General features: G+C 33.7%; 1 protein-coding gene across 1 annotated transcript in view; it reads right to left on the bottom strand.

The window, feature by feature from the left end:
* Nucleotides 1-15,936, bottom strand: part of snu (snustorr) — a 126,173-nt gene extending 110,237 nt beyond the window's left edge. Inside the window, exon 1 of the mRNA XM_068769531.1 lies at nucleotides 15,676-15,936. The gene's annotated coding sequence lies outside the window, so the exon portion shown is untranslated. The remainder of the gene's footprint in view (nucleotides 1-15,675) is intronic.
* Between the last annotated feature and the right edge of the window lie 6,555 nt (nucleotides 15,937-22,491).

The following is a 22,491-nucleotide window of genomic DNA, read 5'->3' as shown; positions in this document are numbered from 1 at the left end:
TAAACTATTAATTCTTCTTTTTTAGCAGATTAACGTCCACTACAAGGTATAGATCTCTCTCAGTAATACTGCACTGTCCTAATCCAGCTGCTTCCAATCGTCGGTCAATGTAGTTGGGGGCTTAACCAAGTAGGTTCTACCAGTAAACATGCTCAAAGATGAATGTAAATACATTCACAAACATCAATAACAAGCACACATTTAATTTTATAAAACCTAATTCACAATACAAATGATCTATATATATCTACGTCAGATGAAAGACGTCAAAAGAAAAAAAAATTAATAGTCAACATATGTAAAATGAAATTCACGTGTTCACATTAAAACACGTTACAATTATACGTTCGATTCGATTTATGTATATCGTGACTGATATAAATCGGTTACGTGAATGTGAAATTTAATCACGCTGAAAGAAAAACTCATGCGACGGATGGCTGTTGGGACTAAAAGGTTCTTGTGGGATCACGAGACGGGAGACGCGACGTGGGTATGTCTCCACTAGGTTAGGTTAGGTTAGGTTGGACCTTTCCTTGCCAGCAGTCATGTCGGCGATGCTAAGCGGGTCATCGGCGTGGAGGGCCGTGGCCTCTTTTTGTGAGACTGTCATGGTCCAGAAGGAGGCGACCGAACGGGATCGGCAGAGGACAGATCCCGCTCGGAGACGACGCCGTAAGCGTAGGGACGCGCCTCGCGACGGCCCTCCGGTGAATGGTGCTCCCCTTCCATAAATGGGGCCTTCGGAGTCGCGGGAGTTTAGGGTGGGGGCCCTAAACTCCCACTTGCAGAGTCGCCTCTGAGGCGGACGATGGATCGACATGGTCTTGAACCATCGTGACAGCACCACGAGGGTTTCGAGGGTAGCGTATACACGCATACCCCGAGACGAGCTATCAAAAAATAGCACGGCGCGAGGGAAGACCGTGTGGCGATCCCTGACTGGGAGATACCGCAGTCCCCCGTTTAGCGCACAGGGCGACCACCGGGGGATTTTAGTGGGTAAGAATCCCACATACCCCTGTCCTCCCCCTAGAGGCAGGGCATCTTGAACATTGGAAGATTTCCCCCACGGAAATAAAAAAAAAGGTTAGGTTAGGTTAGGTTAGGAACCGGCGACATAGTGAAAGTGGCTGGAAGTTTTTGGATGCGGCGATCAGCGCAGCACCAGTCATCGTGGTGTACTTTGGGGGTGACATATGTCTATTAGATGTCTGTTTTTTATTTAATATTTTCGTAAACGGACAACACACAGGTATTGAAAAGATGCAGCCAGTGTTTTATTTAAACACCTGCATACTATAATCTCCACGTTACGTCCGCCAATACACAAAGACAAAACAATTTTATATAAATAATTGTGTAAACTTACGTGTTCGAATACGACTTTAAGTACTGAGTGATTGTGACATGTGCATCGCAAATAGCTAAGTATCACTTCGACCACACTTAACAGAAGGTTACAAGTCAACGTAAATATATTCGAACAACGCCATCTGTTTGTTCACGTACGAAACATACAAACGACCTTAAAATAGATGTTGATTGAACATTCAGCGCCTCAAGGATGTCCACGTTATAAATACATATAAAGTATTGTTGTTACAAAGGATTGTTATACAGCATGATAAAAAAAAAACAATTTAAAACTGAACGAAAAATATATGGGAGACCGGAAAGTAATGGTGTTTCTGTGCATGTATATATTTGACATTGGGTAGTGATCGCTTGGTCACTGGAGATGAAAAATGAGTCCTGTACATCCGAAACGCAAAAGGCAGTGAGTGAGCCAAAATGAACTACTAACTACTGCAAAGCCGGATATACACTCCAAAAAGGCACTTCTGTTTTGGTAGAGTACACTTTGAAGTTTTAAAACAGAGTTCCCCAAACATTTTTGGTTCATAGACCCCTTGCCATGGTTTTCCGTGTTAGGTAGACCCCCTACTTACCTGATATTGATTTCCTGTAAATTTCTAACTGTAGTGAAGTTTAGTGTTGAAAACTTAAAGTAAAAACACATATTAATTTATACATTTATTAATTGAATTTAAATTTAAACTTTTCAAAATAAAATTTTGTATCTGTTATGTAAAATATACGTAACATTAAATAAACATTTTTTTTACTTCATAGGTACTTTTATAAATAATGTAAATGTTTTGATATTATAAGATAGTATGATGTAAGTAAATAGGTACTATCAGTGTATGTGTTGAGATCCACTATCGTGGACCCCCATTTTCATTTCATGGACCCCCAAATTTTTTTCGCTGACGTAGACCCCTTCTAGGTTGTCATAGACCCCTAGGGGTCGATATAGACCACTTTGGGAATCACTGTTTTAAAACCTGGGCAAACTGTTAATGCAGAACTAGTAAACCAATGTTTGATTGAAAAGCATCCGTCAATTGTCAACAGAAAAGAAGTTATTCTGAAATATGACAATGCAAGACTGCACTGTGACAAAACCTTAGACAAAATTAACGAATCGAGGTGTGAGGTACTGCTTCACCCACCGTACTCGTCCCACATTTTACCCTCTTATTACCATTTATTCTGATCACAACATTGTCTTGGTGGTAAAAAAATTAGAAAATTTTGATGATATCCAAAATGTTTTCTCATTGAAAAACCGAATGATTTGTTACCGCTCCGGAATTGATTTGTATACTAGATGTTAAAAGGTTGTCGATAAAGAAAGTAAATATATTGTTGATTAGAAATAAAAACTAATTAAAAATGTAGTCGTGTGAATTTTGACTTAAGAAAGGGACATTACTCTCCGGTCCCCCTGATATATTATCGTCATCTCCATCTGCAAGACATAGGATTCCCTAAAAGATTTCCAAAACCTGAAGGAGGCTCGAGTAGCGCATCCAAAACCTGCATATGAGGAATGCCCCACCTCATTTGTCAAGCGGCAACTTAGACTGGAAATGCTTGACGAATGGAATAGGAGGTATGTGGAAGAAGAGACGGCTTCGGTAACGAGGATATTTTTCCCGAATACCACGCAGTCCTATCGCGTGCTCCGCAAAGTCGAGGTGGACGCGGTCTTGGCCCAGCTCAAGGAGGACCCCTCGTGCTACCGTGAACCGGGCGAGGGCCAGACCATGGCCCACCTTGTGGCCTATTGTCCCGCACGTGCAATTTGAGGGATAAATGTAAAAAGAAAATATTTAATTGAATCAGGCGTTACCTCCCGGAAGTCCATCCTAAGTAAGAAAGGGACCAATATTTAGCCACTTCCGCACATGCAGTGGTAGTCGTGCAATGAAATGCACCGCCCGCCAGCCCGTTAATAAATGCGTATGCGGCAAACAATGCGAATCACACCGATTAGTACCAAACACAGAGTCAGAACAAAAGAAATTGAGGTGTATGAAAGTGAGTGAAGAATAAAGATAAAATAATTGAAAAACTCATTTTGTAAATAAAGTCCCTGGTCCCAACAAATTAGGGGTACGAGAGGCTCCCAAATAGCGGGGGCCAAAAAAAACACCATCCATTCAATGGTAAACATATTTTATCTTCCCTTTGATGTTTTATTTTCTTTTATTCAGAATGAAGTTGGTGTTGTTAACCGTGCAAGGTTGTTGAAGCTTGGGTTATAGAGCTTTACAATAATTTCTTTATAAAATAATGCCTCCTAGAGCTTCACTGTAGCTCTTAGTGTGGTTCAGTGGTTCGTCATTTTTTTCTTTAGGAGTTCCTCCTTTTATTAGTTGCATATTTTTGTTCTGACGACAAGATCAAGGTCGTGGGAAGTCTCTGGATGAGAGAAGAACAAGATCGATCATAGTGGCAATCTTTGGATGTGGTGATCACTTGACACGGTTGTGATGATGTTCACACGGTTCATTCCGGTGATAAGAGGGTTAAAAGAAATACCTGTAAAAGGTTTAAAATCATATATCCTTTATAAATTTATTTGGGGCTTTGAATGCTACAGGTCAGTAACAAGTGGCATTTCTAAGTCTGCAGGTACAAATAGTTAACAACAATTCTTCTTCTTCTTCTTCTTCTTCTTCCTTCTCTTTTCCCTTTATTTGGGGTCGGGTCTCCTTATCAATTTGCGCCAGGCCACTCTATCCTGGGTTGTCTCTGCATCAAGTTGAAGGGTTTCCTTTCTGATAGTTAACAACAATTAATATTAAAAATGCAATTGGAATTTTCTAAGCGTTTTTTTCTTAATTAAATGACAGCAAATGTCCCACATCTCAATCACCATGTACATCTTCTCCGGTTCATTTGAATTACATATCGATTTATAGTACATAAAACCTCCTTGTACTGATCGAAATAAGGTTATATTTTATCTACATATAAAAATGAATGTTCGTCTGTATGTACTCTATAGGATCATAAACTATGCATTTGATCAAATGATGATGTTTCACAAAGTTGTTGTGCATGAGTATGCGAGTTTCTGAGTTAGTATGACTAATTTTAGACAGATGGCGTTACTGTTATTCCAATAAATTTCATATCTCGCCGTGACAGTTCATGATGATTTGAATTGTAAACGGCGAACGAATAATATGACGTTTCGAGTTTTAGGTGATGTAAGAATTTATGTAAATTGTGAAATGAAAAGACAAAAAAGACAACTATATATTTTTTTATATAAACTTCACGCGGACGGAGTCTCGGGGCGAAGCTAGTAGTTAAATAAATATTACCATAACTACACACTTTTATATTTAGTTTTTTTTTTAATTTCGTTTTAACTATGAAATACAGACAAAAAATTAAAGATCAATCGCCTGATTGAATAAAAAAAATTTAAATGTCCCACCGACAGATTTCACATTGATGCTAATTTATGAAACACCCTGTACACGGTGACGAAAGGAATGGAATATCTATCGGTCCACGCATTGCCCATAGTAATGTGGTGTTGCCAACATTTAAATGCAAATTTTATTTTTGCAACACTATTTCAACATTGATCTAGCTATATTCGAATGTTGATGGGCGCTGTTAGCCGTTTTGGCTTTTACAGCTTCATCGGACTCAGGGCTCGCGGTATTTAATGGAATCAGGCGTTACTTCGCTGAAGTCCATCCTAAGTAAGAAAAGGACCAATATTCAGCCACTTCCGCACATGCAGTGGTAGTCGTGCAATGAAATGCACCGCTCGCCAGCCCGCCGATAAATGCGCATGCGGCAAACAATGCGAATCACATTAGTGCCAAACACAGAGTCTACTCGAAACTAATCGGTGTAACATGGCTCCTGAGGATGCCCCGTGGAGGGGTGAAACACGTGTTGAGTGATTTAACGGTGATAGTTGTGTAATTCGCATTGTTTGCCGCATGCGCATTTATCGGCGGGCTGGCGGGCGGTGCATTTCATTGCACGACTACCACTGCATGTGCGGAAGTGGCCTGAATATTGGTCCTTTTCTTACTCAGGGCTCGCGGATCCGATAGCCGCAAGCTAATAAGCTAAAAAAAATTTACGTCAGATGCTTCACCTGACGTATTGTATTAGCTAATTGTTACAATCTGAATATATATCGGAGCTGGAACAGGACCGGTTGGAGTCAACGGTGCATGCAGCACTGCCTATTCGGATGTCATTATCGCGACCACAACCACAATCTGCTAACGAAGTATCGATCAAATCCTGCGTCACGTATATTTATTTTCATTGTTGTAGATCCTGATCCCCTGGATATGGAGTAGCTTGTGGAATTGCTTGTCTCAAGTGGCTGAAATGGCAGTTGACAGAACACAACGATCGTGAAACAGCGATCGCGAATGAGAGATATCGTGAAGCAAATTATGGGAAATAATGACATTGCGAAGGGCAAATATGAGTATATCTAATATATAAAACTCTCGTGTCACGGTGTTCGAACTTGAACTCCTCTGAAACGGCTTGACCGATTTTTACCAAATTTAATATGCGTATTCAGTAGGTCTGAGAATCGGCTACTATCTATTTTCTATACCCCTAAGTGATAAAGGTTGTTCACACTTAAAAAAAAAAAAATATTTTTTTAACGCAATTTTTTGTTTTTATTTTTTTATGATACAGCATACAAGAATACATACAACCATAAATTTTCACCCCTCTACGATCAACCCTTATGTTTTTTTTGTAAATTAAAATATAAATTTTTTTTTTGCAAAACAACGTTTGCGGGATCAGCTAGTATATTATGTAAATTACGAATACTAAGTAATATTAAGCAGTATTAACGAATAATATTAAGTAGCGACCACGAGCAGGTAGACGCGGTGAAGGTTCCCGACTAGGTAGACTGACATAACACTGGATGCGAGCAGCGCAAGAGCAGTCAACGCGCTAACTTTGGGAAAGGCCTATGCCCTACAGTGGGCGTCAGAGGCAGAAGAAAAAACATAATAAATACACCAATACCTCACTTTGCGTCGTGGTTACGTTCCAAAAAAAAACACGACGCAAATTGAAACGCCGCAAAGTGAATTAAGATTTTCTATAGCGAACCATATAAAGATCGAAGATAGGTTCCGGGGTCACGAAAATACTACTTTTTAAAAAGAAAATTAAACAAAGTGAATATATAAATAAAAAAAATATAAAAAACTCTGCTCTGCTATATAAATTGGAATAATATTTACCTATTTCGTAACCAGAAACAACACGTAAAAATGTACATAAAATTATAATTCTCTTTTAAAAAAAAGCACAACACACTACGTAATTGAAACTGCACTCTAAAATTAGCAAAACAAAGTGAAAATAAAACTGTATTCAAATTTTTTAGATATTTAGTTAGAAAGGGAATCCCCGAGTTTTGATGGCATGGTATAATTAGAAACAAAAGTGTTGCCACCTTTCAGAAAAAAAAAGAAAATTACAAGAAAAATAAAGACTCGAACCCAAAACAACGCAACCTCGAAAATCTAACGACGCACAGTGAAAATTAGTACTAATTAAGCAGCGACGCAACTTCGAAAAAAGCGCAAAAGGAAACGACGCAAAGCGAGATATTGGTATATATCCACCTATGATAGAAATCGAACAAGAGGCTTCAAAATCGGGATCATAAAGAAAATATAAAGCCTTTTTTAAGCCATTCTATAACAGCTATACTACCTCTTGCATGGATGTTAAAGTGTGCAAAAGGCGAAGGATACATTGGTCTTTATCCTAGCTGCACACTGTAAATGTCTCTCCAAAGTTTTTAGTACCCGTGTAACATTTATTTCCGCTTTTAATATACGAGACATCAAGTGTTTACTAGTGAAATATACTAGAAAATTCTAGAACAATTCTTAGTGATTGGAAAAGTCGAAGGAAAATATGAGAGGTAGTAGTTCCATTAGTCGGATAAGATACAAGATGTCCTCTTCCGAGATGGAATTTATAATTATATTACTCTATACCCGAGTTCCCCAAACTTTTTTGAATCGTAGACCCCTTGCTATGTTTTTCCGTGTTAGGTAGACCCCCTACTTACCTGATATTAATTTCCTGTAAATTTCTAACTGTAGTGAAGTTTAGTGTATGTTCAAAATGTATTGCGACCACAAAGCGAATACCAACATCCTACAACTTACACAATTTTATAAACATATGTAATATTTTTTTACTTTATAGGTACTTTTATAAATAATGTAAATATTTTGATATTATAAGATAGTATGATGTAAGTAAATAGGTACTATCAGTGTATGTGTTGAGATCCACTATCGTGGACCCCCATTTCCATTTCATGGACCCCTAAATTTTTTTTCGCTGACGTTTACCCCTTCCTAGTTGTCATAGACCCCTAGGAGTCGATATAGACAACTTTGGGAATCACTGCTCTGTACGCCTCATATTATTGATAAACCACGTATATATATATATATATATATATATATATATATATATATATATATATATATATATATATATGGTTGTAATTAATTATATTTAAATTATTTTCTGAAGTTACAGATAAAAACAAATTATTCAAGAAACTATATATTCTGTAGGCAATTCTTTATGAATTTTACTATTCTGTTATCTGTTATATATATGACGTTTAATGGTCATACATGGAGTAGACATAAAAATAATTTTATTATCGATTTGATCATAAAAGTGGTACATGATAACGTTCTTTTACAGTTTTTCGGTATTTATAATAAATTAAATATTAAATAATTATTATAAAATATTTTTTCAGGATTCTTACATGTTCAGTATGTAATATTTTATGATGTATTTTGTAATGTACTATTGGAAGACTAACCCGAAAAATATTTCAAATGAATATTGGCCACGTGCTAGCCACTTATTTATTTATTTTTATTTAATATTCTTTATTTTACACGTTTAATAAGTTTTATTATAATATACAAAAAAGTACAATGGGCGGTCTTATCACACAAGGCAATCTCTCACAGACAACCATAGTATGGAAAAGGTAAAAGTACTAATAAAGGGTAGTTTACGTGTACATAAAATACATATTCACTAACAAATAAACATAAACATACACTCTTACTTACATACATACATATTTTTTATATTACATACATACTTAAATATACATACATACGTATATAACATATATACTTATAATAAATAATACATATTATAAATATAATACAATAATAAATAACTGACTTCGACTTCGCTGTTGCCTCAGAAAGAAACCGAAGAAAAAAAAATTATAACTTTAACATTTTATTAAAAATACTAGTAAGTATATTAATATATATATATATATATATATATATATATATATATATATATATATATATATATATTATAGTAAGGTAATGAATTTTAAAAATTATTTACGTTTCCTCCTTCACAACATCTTTGTGTCTTTGTGTATTATCACTTCCGAATATTTTTAGCTCTATAGTAACAAGGTTTTATTAGAAGAATTTCAACAACAACAGGTGATTTATTACAGGTATAAAGGCTTTAAATCGATGAATGAACACATAATTTGCCGTCAATGTAGAATACATCCTATGCCAAAATCATTGGTTTCAAATATAAAAAATAACATAGTGTTAATATAGTAAGAAAAAACGATATCAAAACAAATCGACATATATTACAAATAAGAAGTTATTTGTCTGTAGTATTTCAATAAAAATCTCATAACTATAAATTTATACAGGTGATGGAAATAGATATCAAAAATCAAAGCCTATATTCAGACCTATGTTTTTACATCTATAACCAAACATTCTATATATAGAGATGTTTTTTTTTATAGCAATTCGTAATATTAAGGTGACCGAAAAGTAATGTCGATTCTATCGACATATTTCACAAAAAAACTGATTAATTTTTACCGCACTGCATTGAAAATTTGTATACTGGATATTTAATGGAATCATAGTGCCAAACACTTATCGATGTAACATTACTCCTGAAGATGCCCCGTGGAGGGGTGAAACACTAAGTGAATTAACAGTGGTAGTTGTGTAATTCGCATTGTTTGCCGCATACGCATTTATCAGCGGGCTGGCGGGCGGTGCACTTTGTTGCACGACTACCACTGCATGTGCGGAAGTGGCTAAATATTGGTCCTTTTCTTACTTTGTATACTGGATGGCAAAAGGTTGTCGATAACGAAGGTGAATATATACTTGTTAAAAATGTAGTCATGTGAATAACTAAGAAAGCGACATTACTCTTCGGTTCACCTAATAGTTCTGTATGGAACAATACGTTTACTTCACATAACAGTTTCATTTCAGTTAAAATAGAGAACCTGTTTGTTCCTAAACATCTATAATTTCGTTAGGGATGCGAGATATATATATTGCTTCTACACTAACAGGAAAGTAACGGCCGTGCGTGCGAAAGAACACGAAAACAATTACACTAGATGACAAAAAAAACGACCACTTCGAAAAAAAATGACATGCGTATTAGATTATTTATTCATTCATATGAATGAAACACTGGAAGGTACGGTGAATCAGTGAAACATTAAAAATGATGTAAGGATGAAATACAGCTTTTTCGATTCACTATCTGCTAAACGCCCACTGCAAGATGACCACCTCAAAGATCGCCCAGATGACTCGGTTCGCGCTACCAGATTAAAGTAACTAACTGCTATATTCACAATGCTATGGATCCTCCTAGTAGAGGAACCATCGCCGCGTATAGCAGTTCATGGTTGCCACTCCAGAACCTATTGATCTCAACTGCCGTGAGTTGCATTATAAAGTAAATATAGAATACATTTAGACATACACCATGGATGCACAGACCGCGGCCCGCTGGTCGAATACTGGTGGCCCGCCGACAACAAAAATAATACTCTCGTACATTCGAAAAATATTTAATTCTAATTATCATCAATTCTTTATTGTCTTTAATTACCTATACTTCTGGAGGCCGACCCGCCATCAGTTCATGATTTGCCCGAGTGGCCCCTAGGCTTAATAAGCGTGTGCAACCATTACATACACCAACACCTCGCTGCGCGTCTTTGCGTTTTTATATTTTCAAGTATACGTTGTTTTGGTTTCAAGTCTTTTTTTTAATTTTCGTATTTTTCTACCGAACTGCAATTTGCGATGGTGACAGTGTCCGTACAATAGAAATATAAAAAAAAAAAACAAAATATAACCTCCAAATAAATTTACAAAGCGATGTGTTTTATTGACGATGCTATGGAGATTTTTTTAGAAAATCCTGACAGCGGAAAGAGTTTTAAAATGTCCCAGGTAGTTATGATTATCAATTGCTACAGGGAAATATATTTTACGCTGAAAGAAAAACGTTTCAGTAAACATTGGATCGTTTTCTTTGTGAAGGAAACCCAACTTATGACAACAGCCACTATGGATTCATCAGACAGTGATTAATTTTAATTTTGTTTTTCATAAATTAATTTAATACGATGTAATTTAAAACGTTTTTTACTGTTTCTTGTATGTAATAAATTTTATATTATTTTTGTATTTTAAATGTTTACTTTGTTCAAATTTCATTTTGAAAAGTAGTATTTTCGTGGAACCTATCTTTGATCTTTACATAGTTTGCTAAAGAAAATCTTAATTCAATTTGTGTCGTATTTTTTGGAACGTAACAACGACAGATGAAATTTCAGAGATTTCATGTCCACTACTTTTATGTCCAATGCTGATATTAAAGTTCCAACTAACATAGTTTATGTCTTGCATAAATCATAATTAATTTGCAAGTTACATAAATTTTCGCGATTCTTCCGTTTTATTTGACTGCGAGTGTATTTGCAATGCTAACTTTCTGTTGCACTCGCACGTGCGTGAACAGCTGATTTGCCGCCATTTTGTTTCATGTTTGGCGCCAATTTTCAATTCTCTTTATTTCGTCAATTTGCTCAATTTTTTAACATTTGTAAGTTCATTTTCAGAAATAATATGTCTATGAAGTGGATGGACGAGAAAGGTACTCTAAATATTTTGCCTTAGGGTGTCATATAACACGGCATCTGCTATATAACTCACAGATATATATGTACAGATGGTGTAAACACATCCTAACAATTAACACGGAAACCAATGTACATACAGACTCATTAGTTATAAATAAATAGCTATTAAGTACAAAGTTATACTCTGAATGAAATTGAAACTCCATTAGAACGCGATAGGTCAATAACTTCAGGAATTACAAAGCCTGTAGGCATAGATAGTAAACAGGAGCGGCTTAACCAATGCAGGTTGTGCACGCCCGTATGCTCTCTGAGACAGCTAAGAGCACCATCTTGGACCATCATGGTACAACAATGATATGACAGAAGCGGCCAGCCAGCGCGGTGGCGGCAGTTATCAAACGCGAGCGCCCTATGGGCAGCTTTTTTACGTATTTAAAGTTTAGAAGCGACGGCAAAGTTAATAGTTATAGCCGCGGGGGGAGGGGGGTTAAGGCATAGAGGGCACCAGGGTTTCATTGCACACGAGCTAAAGCCGCCCCTGATTATCAACAATAATTAATTTTAATATGTGGTCTCAAAAAATTTTAAAAAGTGTTTTTTTTACTATAATTTATTTTAGACACCATTGATTTTAAATATTGTGTACTATATATTAATTGATATCGAATGAGAGATACATTTAACCTTCTTTAGCTTTCACCTTTAAACAATAATCTTGTATGCGCTTTCATTATTTTATTTAAATATCAGAAAGAGACAGACAATACTGTTATTTTTAGCATTATTTAAGCTATTTCGTCTCTGTCAGTAATATATTCTCTGAGTTTCGCTAACGCTTTCCGAAGTGGTATTAAAGATCGCCACGATGACCACTTTGGCTTTGCCAGCTTCCAGCGACTTCCAGCAACTTTCAACGGCTTCCAGCTACTTCCGGGGCTTCCAGAGACTTCCAGTGACCTATGTCGTTGGTCCATCTAGGGGGACCTTCCGACACCACGTCTACCGCCCCGTGATCGTTCAAAAACTCTTCGGCGCCAACATTCCTCAGTTAAATGTTTATTACTACGTAATATATTTATTTAATATGACACGACCGTGCGCACTAAACACATCGGGTTTTTGATCAAAATGTTAGAATATATGAAGCTATGAAGATGCAAAACAGAAAAAAAATGTAAGAATCTAAAGGAGTAGATATTTTTTTTTAATCTTAAAAAAATTAATGAACCTGTGTTAACCAAGTCTCTATTACAAATGTAAGGCTGAATATAAAAAAATACATTAAAAAAAACTGCCTTAAGCCTCTCAGAATTCCCGAGAGGGAGAGGGCGTCCAAAAGCTACGTGGTGGTCTAATATCAGAAAGGAACTGGAAACACTTCAACTTGATGCAGAGACAACCCAGGATAGAGTGGCCTGGCGCAAATTGATAAGGAGACCCGACCCCAAATAAAGGGAAAAGGGAAGGAAGAAGAAGACATTTAAAAAAACATCGAGGTTCTGTATCAAAAACAGGTCGAGATGTGTAGAACACTACTGCCAGCTTTAGTATAGCTTGGTTAAATCTAATTGATTAAAGATTTAGTACAGTAGGTTACTTGATTAAAGCCTGTTAATATTTTACAAGATTCATTTTGGAACATGCGCCACGGATTTTCACCCCACCATCCCCGTTTTTATACGAGTAGAAAGTCTGCCCACTACCTCCTAGGTGCTAATCAATGAATATTGAAGAAAGATATATAGATAATAAAAATGTAAACGACAGTGAAAAAAGATTTTATAAGACAAAAAACGACTCTTTTTCTTTCAAGAGATTAAAATTTACCAAGAGTGAAAAGAATGAAAGAATTTGTGAAGAATAAAAGACGAGAACGAATGTAACTATTTTGTAAATATAGTCCTTGTGTACTTATAACTCCAGTTGAGTCGTAAAAAAATAACTAAATACACCTATCCCCCGATTTTTACGGTACTTCTTTTACACGTTTTCGCTTTTACACGGTTTTCCAAATAAGTTTTTTTTTTTGGTTTAATAACCGATTTTATTACCATCTCTCATAATGTAAATATTTCTCCTTCAAACATCGAATCGGCACAAATAACTTCGAGTGATGAAAGTGAATCCGAACCTTCGATTCCGAAAAAAAGTAATTTCTGACAGTGATAAAGGATAATAAAACACCTTTGGTTTTATTTTTTGTTCTTCTGTTTAATGTATTGTAATTAAATAAAAGAACAGTGTTGTTTCCGTAATACATTAAATATTTTAACTTGTCAATGCATTTTATTTTTATTTCTGTGTACACCTAAAAATATTGAAAAAATCACATCTGTTAAGTAGCAAAATTATGCATTTTCTGCAAGTTTTTCGATTTACACGGTTTTGACTTGAAAATTTTTAATTTTCGATTTACACGTTTTTCTCAGGAACGTATCTACCGTGTAAATCGGGGTATAGGTGTATACTCAAATTGATATCAACAGATGTATTGCATTCTAGTTTGAATAGAGAATTTTAAATCGATTATAAAGTTTGATTTTCTGCTTCGCCTTAAAAACTACACCGGCATTTATATTAAATTATTAATAATTAGACGGTTGAAAACGGTTTCTTAATTGCCTCGCTCCAATTTGTTTGTTTCGCGAACAAACATACAATAATTATTATGCCATTATAACTGGATTTGTTCGGATATTTATTATTATACTTCTTAATAAACTAATGAACGGTTTATCATTTTTTTCCGTATCCTGTGAGGTCTTATCTTGTAATTGTAACTAGAAAGATTTATTTATAGGATGTCTTTTTAGATGTATTTATCCATTTGAAAAATTGTATATAACAAAACGTTGACGGGACTCGCAGCTGGGTGAAGAAAGATCCGTAGCAAATAGCATCAATCATTATTCAGCAAACGCGAAAAAAAAATATTGTAAATAAAACGCCCTAGTAATATAAATTATAATAATTAAAAATATATGTCACACTTAGTAATAAAAGTTCATTGATATTTTTTTTAAATCAGGCATTGTGATTTTTTTTTAAATCAAAAGCGTTTATCCTGTTTTAGGTCAAATTTGCTTTTGCGTCTGACATTTATAATACATGTGTCACAGTTAACTATAACAGATAATAAACGATTTCCATTTCATAATAACATAAGTAATTAATATATATTTAAAGTAAATGACACATAATTTGATGGCTATTATTTGTGACTGGTGAAATTGTTTTAGGCTTAATCATGTTTTAATATAATTATCGGTAATTACATTGTCGGCCATTTTGTTTTTTTTTTTTTTAATTTGTGATGAATAAGTCAGAGAATCGTGGTCTCTATTATTTATGATCGAATTATCTGTAGATGATCGATAGTAAGCGATACAGCCTAGCGGAATGGTTAGTGGCAGTGGACAAAATTCCGGATTCTATTTCTGCATATAGGATGTCCATTCACAAGGTGTATATAAAACTTAGATAAAAGACAATTTATGCAGGCTATTTTCAATCAAAAATATATGGGAAACACCTATGTCTAGTAGACATACTATGGTTGAAATGTTGTATGCTATATTATCTTTGACGCAATATGAATTAAAAAAAAAAACATTTTTTTTCCAAAAATAGTTTAAATCATTTTCGTTAATGTGAATATACCAAAGGTTGTTAGCTTTATAAAATAAAAACATTTGTGAATATTAAATGTTTACTTTTGAATATTTATTGAATAAATTTAAAATTCTTTCAAGTAGATATAAAACAACCAAGCGTTCATAGGTATAAATAATCGTTTTAACTAAAGATTATTTTAGAAATATAATATTTACAATTTAAATTTTTAATTACGAAATAGCTAACTGCACGCAACATAGAGATTGCATCTTCTAGACAAGTACATACTCTGTCTTTATTACGTAAAGCAATTAATACAGGTTATATAAATATCACGAATAGCCCCGCATTCCTACATCCCAATAATATCCGGTTTTAGCTTCGACGTTATATCCCTTAACATCTTTATAAGCGGCGTACAGTCCTCATTCATGGGTCACTTTCTCCTTACAACCTTGATTTCTTACGCCTGCCAAGTGCGTAAAATGACCACGTAAACACGATGGCATTTTCGTCACAACTCCCACTTTTACTTTTTTCACACTTACATACGCTTTCAAAAGTCTATTCCCTCCCCTTTTACAATAACCGTTTGAAATTAATAACAGAATGCGGAAGAATTGTGATATGATTTCATTTCGTTTTACAATCTTACATTGTATATGATTAAAACTTACCTTTTGATAATCGTTGAATAATGTTCGATATCCCAAAAAAATCACTTAACAGTTATTGTCACAGAAATTACACATACACGAAGAAATTATTTTAAAATAAAATAATTACAATAAAAATAAAAAAACCAGTACGTCACTTTATGGCGCAATTTGGCGCCGAAACACAACACTTTCTCTTCGACAACAGTACTCTCGAAAAATATTTAAAATATAAATTTTTATAATTCAGGTCAGAGCTGACGCCACGTGAGCTTTGGGCCGTCGACACGGCGTTTGTGTCCGAGCGTCTGTCTTGTTTACACCTCACACTCGACACGGTTATACGGCTAAAGTGAAAACCACTATTTGCATCCGCATATCCGCACAGCGATGATACATTTCAAAATAGTAGCGTATTATCCGTGTTGACCAACGGCATTTTTACTTAAGTTATATTGCAATTTCTTTCGCAACGGCTACAAGAGAAGACGAATGTAAACATTCGTGCATACTATGTCTTATATATAGTCTTGTCTTGCCTTGTTTCAGCAGGCTGGTTTCCGCAACCAAGCGGCAATGCGCTTATTTTAGGTCGTGTCGCGTTGACAAAGAATCAGGTAGAGTTTTAAAACGAATTTAGTCAGAGATATTATCATATAATATGAAGCTGAAGGTAACCCCCAGAGTCTGGTCAAACCAAAGTTTTTCGACCTCCTGATCTGTGGAAACTAGTTTCCTGAGATTTCTCTGCCTTCTCGAACCCGTGGAATCAGCAAGTGCCACTTGGCTAGCAGTGAACTATGATCCAAAAAATGCTTCGTCATGTTCATTCCGATTCGTGTCATTATATGTAAATTCAAAGTTAAAAATGTCCTCGAAATTTTCTTTGAAAGATTCAATATGTCAATCAATAGACAAAACGTCAATCATGTTGCCTGTTTTGATCTGCGGAATCTGCCAATTCCGATCTATAAAAAAGAGTGTCAAAATTAATTAACCAATAACAATCAAAGAAGATTTATATACATGTTGATATAGAAAAGGAGAACAAACAATAGAGGAGAAGAATATCGCTTCACTGGTGAGTTATATAGATAGAAATAATATAAATGAGAATTAAGAATAAATAAATTATTAAACAAACGTTGAAAATACAGTTTAAAGAAATGGTAGAAAGTGACACCATCACTTCCCTAATGGCAGATAAAGAACGCCGCCGCAAACTCCTAGATTATTGCAAGAAAATGGTCAAAAGAGGTTACATACAAAAATAAAAATTAAACCGAAAAAAATAATCAGAGAAAAAATGTAAAATGAAAAATAAAGACAGGAATAAGGAATTTTAAATTGTAAACTAAGTTATATCAAAGTACATGTCGAAGTGATAATCTCTTTGTACTTAAAACGCTTGTAGATGTACATTTCTTTTAAATGGCCTCTCTTTGCTGACGTTACAGCTCGAATATCAATTTTTTTTTCATCCTTCACAATCTTTAATATTACAATTCCCTTTTGACTTTCACAATTTCTATATTTCTTGACATTCAATTCGTCTCCCGTGCATCACCTTCTTTCCGTCATCTTCGTTCCTATTATCACAGTTTGTTATATTATCACAGAAGAAAGAAAATCGATACGTATAAGGATTGTAAATGAAAAGAAGAGAAAAATAGAAAATGTGATGAATAAAAGCGGAAGTAGCATTATATATTGTTAAGGACGCGAGAAGAGAACAAAAGTAAAATAGTAACAATAAAAAAATGATTGCTAAATAAAGTCCCAAATAAGATAGATAGAACTAGAAGCCCCTAATAAAAGTGACCATAAGAAAATCACGAACTAAAATTTAAATTTCTCCCACTGCTAGTTCTGGCCCGATCTCGTTCTGCCACTTGGAACATATGTCACGCGTCTGTGTGACTTGGGTACATTGTTTCTTTGTCTCATCGGGTGTTGTTGCGACAGCAGTCTTCGTTCTATAGCTGTAGCTGTCTTTCTGGTTGCTTCTGTAACTCTCGAAGTTGATAACATAAAGGTAAAATAAGTTTATTTATCATTGGAACTTTTAACAGAACTCTTATTGATCGACAACTAATTATCTATTTATATGTTTAATCTATTTTATTTTTGACTCCGCTTCCCAAGGTGTTATAGTTGTGAAGAGGAAGCAGAAAGGAACTCCACGACAACACATCTTTTAATAAAGTATAACAATACAGATTTACATATACACATTCAATTACATATAGCCTAAATGAAATCAAAATAATCAGACGACATCACTTCCAAGGATTCTTGTTATTTAAATATTCGTGTATTGAATATTAAGATTTTTCCGTCAATTTACTTTTAATATATGTTATGAATTTTGTTAATGTACAACAATGTTTGACGGCACTTTATTAAAAATTCAATTTCGTTTATTACAAATGAATTAAAAACTTTTTGCAGTCTCATCTTTGGTCTAGTTAGTTTTTTTACGGTTCCTTGTAAACACACTATGTAATTATAAATATTTAAAATATTATTATAGATATATTAACAGGCCACTGTAAGAATATTGCCCTCTTTAACCCTTAATAGCCTAGAGTTTCAATTTTGATACCAATCTTTTAAACCGAATGTTCACATTACTATTAGTTTTTTTTATAGGTTGGCTGTACGAATTTTACTGTTGTTTAACATTCTTTCCAACGAAATTAAAAAAAAGAATATATTTTCCCTTCATCTAGACCAGTGATTCTCAACCCATGTGCCGCGGCACTTTTGTGTGCCGCGAGATTTTAAAAATGTGCCGCGAAAAATTTAAAATATATATAACACATATACAAAAAAAAATATTCAACGTAAATATTTATATATTGAACCAGCTAATTATATTTAATTTACAAAACGCTTTTCTTAATCCCTAATTATGATAAAGTCATGTTTATGTATTAAAAATTGTCTCAAGTCTACCACACTTGTCTTTTTCCAAATGAGCATGTTGTTTGTGTGATATTTTAAATTTACATGATTTTCCATTGTAATACTAATCTACCCTTTGTAAAATTAGAAAAGTATTTGATTCGTATCCTTATTAATTTGTTGGCATGTAGTTTCGATAAAAAAATAGGAGGTATATTGACTTTGCAATGCACGTATTCTTTGATTTACAATATCTAAGACTTTTCAGATTTTATTCCATTCGATGAATATTTCTGTAATTAAAAAAGTTTGCTGTTTATATCTAAAAAAATCCCGAGGTTTGCTGCTAAATTGTTTCACGAATACAATGGCAGCAATTATTTAAATAAAATTCGATTTTATGCATTAAAAATTGTATTTGTGTGAAAGTTATATAACTTCATAAGGGTTATATTTTTCATTTTCATAAATTACAAATGGTTACAGAATTTGTATATTTATAAATTTAAATTTATATATTCTTCGATTTTTTTGACAGTATTTTTTTTGTTTTTTTCAGACCCCTTAAAAATGGACAAATGGATAAAGAAAAAAAAGAATAATGATGATGATGATGCAAGTAACAATAATGATGACATATACGACCAAAGTAATGAGTGTTCCTCTGTTTTAAGTGAAAATAGTTCTATTTTAAAAAAGTATATAATTCCTAGAAAATATAACGACAATTTTTTAAGATTTGGATTCACCTCATCGTTAGAAAATAACATAGTAGTCCCAGAATGTATTATATGCAATTTAAAATTATCAAATAGTGCTATGGTTCCTAGCAAACTTCTTCGTCACTTGGTTACCAATCATCCCTCTTTATCAACCAAAGATAAGAACTATTATTTAAAACGTATCTTTCAACAAAAGTAAAACAAGGAAAAAATTTTAAAAAACAATTTTGTGTGTCCGAAAAAGCTCAGTTTGCTTCTTATGAAATCGCGGAATTGATCGCAGTAAAATTGAAGCCCCATAATTTAGCAGAAGAAATTATATTACCTGCTTGCCGTAAAATAGTCAAAACGATGATTGGTGAATCAGCCGATGTTGAAATTTCCAAAATACCCCTTTCTAATGACACTATACATCGCAGGATAAAAGATCTATCAGAAAATATCGAGCAGAATACTACAAAAAATCTTCAAAATTCCTTTTTTGCAATACAAATAGATGAAACCACCGACATCACAGGAAATTCTCAGTTAATTGCATTTGTTAGATTTATCTATGAAGATGATATTATAAATCAATTTTTATGTTGTCGGGAGCTGTCAAATTTTACAACCGGGAAAAATATTTTTGAAGTAATTAATTCATATCTAGAAAAAACAAATGTCTCTTGGAATTTTTGTATTGGAATTTGCACAGATGGTGCACCCTCAATGACCGGGCATATTAAAGGATTTGTATCTTATGTAAAAGAATTGAATCAAAATATAATAGTTACACATTGTTTTTTGCATAGAGAAGCTCTTATAACAAAGTTCCTGTCACCAGATTTAAAGATAGTTTTGGAGCAATGTGTTAAAATGGTAAATTACATAAAATCAAGACCATTGAAAAACAGATTATTCAAGGAACTATGTAAAGCAATGGAGTCCAAGTATGAATCTTTGCTACTCCATACTGAAGTAAGATGGCTATCCAGAGGAAAAGTCTTATCTCGGGTTTTAAAATTAAAAAAGGAAATGAAAGCTTTTTTTGAACAAAATAATAATATTGAATTTGTTGAAATATTAGAAGATTTAACATGGACAACGAAACTTGCTTATTTGTCAGATATTTTTGTCATTTTTAACAGTATTAATTCAAGTATGCAAGGTTCAAATGAAAATATTTTAAATTCAACTGATAAGTTGGTGGGGTTAAAAAGACAAATTTCTTTATGGAAAAAGAAAGCCCAAGAAGGTAATTTAGAAAAGTTCGAATCAGTTCCTAAAGACGGGTATAAAATTATTAAACAAATTGTTCTTGATCATTTGACAACATTAGAGGAGAGAATTGTTTATTATTTCCCGGAATTGGATATTAATAAGTTTGATTGGGTTCGTAACCCATTTCTAATTACGGACACTGCTGTATTTGAGTTAACTTTAAATGAAGAAGAAGAGCTTATTTTGCTTTCAACTAATCGAGATTTAATTTTAAAACATTCTGAAGAATCACTTAATACATTTTGGATAAAAATCAGATGCATCTATCCACTTTTATCTAGAAAAGCTTTAAATATTCTATTACAATTTTCCACATCTTATTTGTGCGAATTCGGATTTTCAGCATTAGCCAATATTAAAACTAAAAAAAGATCAAGGTTGTTAAATGTAGAAGACGATATGAGAGTAGCATTGTCATTTTTACGACCAAATATAAATGAAATTATCGAAAAACATCAAGCTCAAATTTCTCATTAAAGTAGTTTAGTTAATTAGCTTTTAATTTTATATCGTTAAGAAAACTGGCCATTTTGTTGTATTTTTAGATTATTTACATATAATACAATTTTTATGGTTCTTTTTATTCAGTTTGTCATGCCAACAAAAAAACTTCTGTTGGTTTTTTTTCTTTATGTGCCGCCAGATTTCAGAATAGTTAAAAATGTGCCGCAGGTGAAAAAAGGTTGAGAACCACTGATCTAGACCCTCAAGCAAACACAGTAATATTAAAATCGCTTTCGTAAATCAGGCTATTAAAGGTTAAATCGATTTCTCAAAGAGATTCTGAAGAGCCATAAATAGCTAGACTGTCTCTCGTTTCTAAAACAAATATATTTTCAATATCCGCACCTCTACCCCAATCATAGGACATGACGCTGTGAAAATAACTAACATATACTATCGTAGCAGTGTCAGTATTAGCGTAGCGTTTTATTTTCATAACGGCATGAGTTGCAGCATTAAGCCTGAACGGAAGAGATTCAATGTGAGGCCTCCATTGAAGTTTAAAATGAATTGTGAGATCTACGAAAACCGTAGTGTACATAAAAACATCATTATTTATTGTTAAATTATTTGGTGTGTTTGATTTAACATTCGGAAAAAAATGTCAGCATTTACATTTAATTGTAAACGAATTCTATATCCGCCAAAGAGTTGTGTTCAAGTCGTCGTAATTATCCGCTATAATTATGTGGTAATCGGGATGCAGGGATTGAGTTTAAAAGTCTTTCGTGGGACACAAATATTTATTTTAAAAAGAACTCCTAACCTAAACTGCGCACGCTCCTTCGTCGTTCAAACGTCGTCTGTCTCCCTTCCTCTTACATGCCTCTCCCTTGCACTATCTGACGTTCCTATTCACGTATACTATTACGTTCCTTTCCATATATTTATATCTTTGTATGTATATGTATACATATATATATATATATATATATATATGTATATATATATATATATTTATATATATATATATATACATATATATATAAATATATATACGCTCACATTTATATGGTGATATATGATAAAATATGATGGTTCAAAGTATTGGGGTGACCGGAAAGTAATGTCGCTTTCTTAAGTTAAATTCACACGACTACGTTTTTAGCAAGTTTTTATTTCTAATCAACAATATATTCGCCTTCGTTATCTACAACTTTTTGCCATCTAGTATACAAATCAATGCCAGAGCGGTTACAAATCAATCGGTTTTTCTGCAAAATATGTCGACAGAAACGACAATACTTTCCGGTCACCCTAATAGTTAAATATAAAACGCGTTAAATTTAAATTAGCATACACATGTTTATATTATTCTTTTAACTGTATATTCAATTTTCCGTCACACATTTCATAACGTGAAATGCTCATTTGCGCATATAATTATGTAATACGAAACCATTACGTAATGTTTTCCAAGTTATAACTCTTAGGAAATATAAAT

Source organism: Battus philenor, unplaced genomic scaffold, assembly GCF_028537555.1.
Source record: "Battus philenor isolate CCGP_79_NKW_IND1 unplaced genomic scaffold, ilBatPhil1.0.hap1 SCAF_28, whole genome shotgun sequence".
Taxonomy (NCBI): Eukaryota; Metazoa; Arthropoda; class Insecta; order Lepidoptera; family Papilionidae; genus Battus; species Battus philenor.
Note: the sequence above shows the minus strand (reverse complement) of the source record. Positions and strands in the feature narration are given on the sequence as shown.